Raw genomic sequence first — 5,855 nt, 5'->3', positions numbered from 1 at the left:
CCTACATCTTCTACAGAGCATCCACACCACAGTGTGGCTAGTCAGCATGCATCACCTGCAGAGAAGCTTCAACAAAAGCCGAAACTCTGCAGGAGCTTCACTATTGTCTAAGGATAGTTCTTTACTCCTTAAACCCATAGAGTCTTACATAGTTCGTTTACTAAGATTGTATGAAAGGGAAATGATTTGCCCCAGAATAAACTGCACAGTACCCATTTTATCCTGCTGAGAAGGATGATGTGCTCAATTGACTCTGCTGTGAAAAGTAGAAGTTATTTTAGGCTCATGTCATTTTGCCAACTCAGGGGAATAGCTACTATGACCACCAATCTAATTTATAAACAATCTGCAGAACACAAGCCTCAGAAAATGAGGTTAAGAGTTGTCAAATGGAACGATTAAATAATTATAACACTCCCTGAGCATCTCCCCAAGTCTCCGGGGATGCCGCACCTTCTTCTCTCTCACCATAGGTCGTGTGGAAGTATGAATGAGCTATTTGTAGTTTCAGCTGGATCCAATCCTCCACTGCCTCAGATCTCATAAGGCAATTTTCATCTGAGCACAGCGGATGTAAAATTCTTCCTTCCAGAAAATGACAATTTCTTTGCAGAAGTGTTCATGACTTTTCAAGATGCCAACAAGTAGAGAAGCAGGTCAGCTGTCACTAACAGATGATGATTAGACTAATTAAATGTTCTCTCCAGTTCATCTATCCCCTCAGTTTACACACATTTTTGCCATTAATAAAGACTACTTAGCATTTATTGCCCAGAAAAAGTCTGTAAGCTTTTTCTTATTACCCTTTGTAGGGATTGTCCTCAATGCACAATGTGGTGTCAAATTGAAATACCCAGTCTAGTTCTAAAGCCACTGCTTCTGACATACAAATATAATCTGAAAATCAGGCAGCAGAGAACAGTATTAATGCCGTCATATTACTTTCAATGGTTGAGCCAATTCATGTGTTTCTTTTTGGCTTTAGACAGTGCATTGTAGATATAGACTTAAAACTCTGTGAATTTCATTTAAATTTTATTTCAAGAATTGCTCCTAATATGAGTTCCACTTGTGCACAAATTCTATTACTCTGATATTATCTCCTGTATGGGAAAAGTCTGCAGTTAGCATGACTCGCTGGATGCCAACATGATCGCTCCTCAGGCCAGATCTGCTCGAGAGCCTCAGTCCTAAAACGTATTTTCACAATCCTTAATTGTGCTTAGAAAGAACGAAGACATCCTTCCTCATGCCTCCAAACATGAGAAAACTCAAAGAGCACAAAGAATATCTCTTGGCACCACACCTCTGCAAATTTTACTGTACCAATCAAACAAGAACAGAGGGTATGTAGATGCACAGCTTGAATGCTGCTTCACAGTCTGGTTGTTCTTGCAGAGGTAGTTTAACGGAAGAACCCAAATAAATCTAGAGGAAGAACACCCCCTGATACTGATGTGTTTTTTTTTTTTTCAAGCGGACTTCCTGAGTAAGTGAGAACTTCTTGGCAAGACAATCTGAGTATAAGAATATTCAATGAGGTTCCTGACATTTAGCAGCAATGTCTTAGCATAGCTTTACAGCATATATTCTCTTCAGATGTAATGGAGATTTTAAAGCAATAAATCAACTCCTGGCAATATCGGAAGATCTTTGGATTATAATTGCTTAAGCTACATAATTGTCTGTCTCCAATTCCTCTATCTCATGCTGAGAGGTGAATACAGCAAGCCAGAAATAGAGCTACAGTTGTCAGTCTTCAGTTACCTCTGGAGGCACTCAAGCCCGGGTTGGATGGGGCCCTGGGCAGCCTGATCTGGTGGGTGGCAGCCTTGTCCACAGCAGAGGTTGGGACTGAGAGGGCTTTAAGGTCCCTTCCAACCCAAACCATTCTATGATTCTATGAGTACTATGATTCTGTGATTCTGTTATCTCCATTCTAGTGGTCCAAAACTGTATCTGATTCCTTCAGAAGAGAAGCAAACTCCTGCCTTGCTGAAGCTGATGACAGTTCTTGAAGTAACAGAATCAGTTTCTCTAGAAACATTTAGTTAAATGTGTCTGAATACAGTAATAAACTCTTACAAAAACCTAGAGGACACTGTTACATTAAATGTCTTATTATTCCACCTGAAGACATTATCTAATGTACTCAGCATCCTAATACTCCGTAAATTAGAATGATGCTCATCACTGTTGAAAGTTTCATTTGTTTTTCTCACTGCAGCTCATGTTTGGGGAACATTTTGTAAAGTTTGAATCTTATTTAGAGTCCCAGGCAAATGTAAAAACAAAAGGTGAGCTGTCTTGCATAAAACTTCTCTGTTTTGCTTTCAGTGAAATGGCATCTTCAAGTGTCTGCTTTTGTTGCTTTTTCTTCCTGCATCTTTAATAGTGCCAATTGCATTTTTCCTGAAGTAAGCTTTGGTAAATTCTTCATTATATCTATCTTATTTCTTGAATTAATTTAGATTCTTTTAGTCCTTCCTTATTTTATTTGACTTGGAGTAAACTGATACTGCTTATCCTGACTTTTTTAATCCCAGTCTGCCTCTTTTTATCTAAATAGTAGTTACATTCCTCTTATGAATCACTTATGTAAGCAGCTTTCTATTACAGAAAACTTGAATCTGTCAAGTTTTATACACTTGAAGCGCTGATGGCTAAGTTACTCTACTCTCTAGTTCATGTAGAATCAATGGCATCATTTTATTTTGGATGGAGCTTTTTGGAACGTCTCAGCACTGAATAATCACTTTATATATTACACCTTGCTGATAACTGAATAGCCACCAAATAAAGTAGTCTTCATGATGAGCAAACCAAAGTGCATATGTATACATCAGTGGAGAGTGGTAAATCATGCCCTACTTTTCGTATGAGCCCATGCTCCACTGATTTTAAGAAAGTAATATAGTTGAACAAGAATCTCATTCAAATAATTCATCTTTACTCTAACATTTCTTTGATATATCTCCCATGTGACATTCAACAACCTCTCTGCATTACTTTCTCTACTGCTAAAAAGAGACAATATAATGTTTACCTTAGAGTTATTGGGAGAGCTACTAGATGAATGTTAATTCCTACTAGGAGATGTTGAGGAAGATTGATGAGTTCATAATCAGTTAAAGATATGCAAGAAATCTGTTATTTTCAGGAGGTTTCTGGACATGTCATTCACTTAAATTAACAAATTAATTGAATTAATAAGACTTTAATTCTATATTAACCGAGGCTCAGTAGTTTCAGAGTGTGACCAATAATGTAAAGACATCTTTCATTTTCTATTCAGAAGTAATATTATGTGGTTTCTTCCTACTGTTAGCTGCATTCTCTACATAATTTAGGATGGACATAGAAGGAATGATGTCAAGTAGCCGCTGATATGAAAATTATATAGCAGAACTCCAATTCTATTTTTGTAGCAAATCCTTTTTTCAAGAAAGGTGATACTTGAAAGAGATGAAGGTGTTACAGTGTTTTCATACACTTGCCAATTTATTATGCTTGCATAAATATTTAATACATCAATCTCTTTCTAAAGGAAGAACATGGTTTGCATTCCAAGTCATGTCATTTTATTACATTTACTTGCTAAATCTCACCAAAACTTTAATTACTTGATGGGCATTCACAGGAGTGTTTACGCACATTTTCCATTGCTCATTGATGGTCATCAGGCTGATCTCCTGGGCTGAGCACTATGTGCTAGTGGCCTTAATATCCAGAAGTTGAATAAAGTTATTGCTTTTTATTATTAGGAACTAGAGCTGAATATTAAATAGAGAACTGCTATTCCCAAATGACTTTAAAAGGATGTAAAGAGAAGGAAAATATTGTTTAATCTCTCCATCAGTAGCCAAGTTATCTGCTGACAGACAGAGAGGCTGTTGGAGTATATTTCAGCACAGAATCATTAACTTCAATAACCAACATAACCACATCTGTGAATCATTTTTCCTACTAATACTTGTTTTCCTTGAGAAGTGCTCCACACGCTATAATAAAACAGACCAGCAACAGGAGAGAATCCTTCTTCCAAAGGAAGAGCAAAGACAACTTTCATTGTGTATATTTAACCATCGGCAGTATAAGGTGTTTCCTTCTCCTTGGTATGGTCTCCAAGGGTCATTTATTTGGATTCCTTCTAGGAACAGACTTACATGTCTGTACTGGTTGTGCACCAATACATGCAATGCCTACAGGAATTCCATGGGCAAATTCAGCTTGGAAAGTCAAGGTCACACTCTTTGTCTTGCACTAGCTTTGCCCTACGACATCCATATATTGACAGTGCATTAATATTATTTTTTCTCTGGATAATGGACTCTCAAGACAAGTTAGTAATAGAAGATGTCACACTACTTTGTAAAATTCAGTAAAGAGAAATAAGAAGTAAAGAGAATTCAGCTTGGGAAAAGAGGGGGCTGAGGAATGCTTGAGATGTCACACAAAAGTTGGATAAAGATCACTGAGCTGGGAACTTTATGCACATTGGTCATAAGGAAGCAGCAAGTAACTATAGACAGTTTCTGATGGAGAGGACCACTTAGCATAGCAGTTCATTGAGCCCCTCCAGATACAGAATGGCTAGGAGAAAGTAACCCTTTAGAATGAACAGAAAAATAAATAATTAAATGTAAAGCCTACTGAAATGCCAGGGATAACATGTAATTTGTTTTATATATATATATTACACATATACAGACATAAACCTCTTACATAAATACTATTTTTAATGTATGTATAAATATGTATCTAGTGCCTAGATATTAATGCAGATAGGTGAATGATGTAGAAGTATATATATACATATATATGCTTAAAATTTAGCACCTGATTTGTTTCCCATCCATCTTTTTCTCTGTTTTTCCCACTCCAGTGAAATGACATTTTTTTTTTTTTAGGAAACAGTGAGAGAGAGGTAATTTTGCAGTCTTCAGCAAAGTAGTATAGAACTCATGCCTGAGACATTCACATCCTTTAAACCACTGTACTATCTCAGAGCTACATGTTACCATGGAAGTATTTATTATGCGCCACAACAAGATCACCCTGTTCGTTCTGTATGTATCCTGTTGCCAACATTTCATCATCTGTCCATGGTAATACTTCAGCAGACAACCTTTTAAAAGACTTTACAAAGAAAGATATGAAAGGCACAGGAAAAATTTCAAACCGACAGCAGCATCTGTCAGCTGATATCCTTCGGAGTTCAGCTATTCACTGAGCACAGACTCCTTCACATTATTAGTCGTCTATGAAATAACAGTGCTTCTTAAGACAAGCACCAACATACTTCCTCTAAAGCAGACAAGCATGGTAAGAGTTTTTTGAGTGTATCATAGAATCATAATAATCATAGAATCATAGAGTCCCCTGGAGATGTTCAAGGCCCCACCCAGCCTGGCCTTGAACATCTCCAGGAACAGCATCCAGAAGGGGGCATCCACAACCTCTCTGGGCAGCCTGCGCTAGTGCCTCACCACACTCTGAGTAAAGGATTTCTTCCTAACACTGAATCTAAAACTCCCCTCTTTTATTTTAAAATTCTTCCCCCTTGCCTTATTACTATCCACCCATGTGAAATTTTTTTTCCTTCCTGTTTATAATCTCCCTTTAAATATTGGAAAGTCATAATGAGGTCTCCGCAGAGCCTTCTGATTTCCAGACTGAACAAGCCCAGCTCTCTCAGCCTGTCTTCGTAGGAGAGGTGCTCCAGCTCTCTAAGTATCGCCATAGCCCTCCTCTGCATGTGTTCTGGCACCTCCACATCTTTCTTTGGGCTAGGAGCCCCAAGCCTGGACCCTGTACTCTAAATGGGGCTTCATAAGGGCAAGGTAGAGACAGAC

The sequence above is a fragment of the Numida meleagris genome, chromosome 2 (genome assembly GCF_002078875.1).
Source record: "Numida meleagris isolate 19003 breed g44 Domestic line chromosome 2, NumMel1.0, whole genome shotgun sequence".
Classification (NCBI taxonomy): Eukaryota; Metazoa; Chordata; class Aves; order Galliformes; family Numididae; genus Numida; species Numida meleagris.
The sequence above is the reverse complement of the archived record's forward strand: the minus strand, read 5'-3'. Positions refer to the sequence as shown.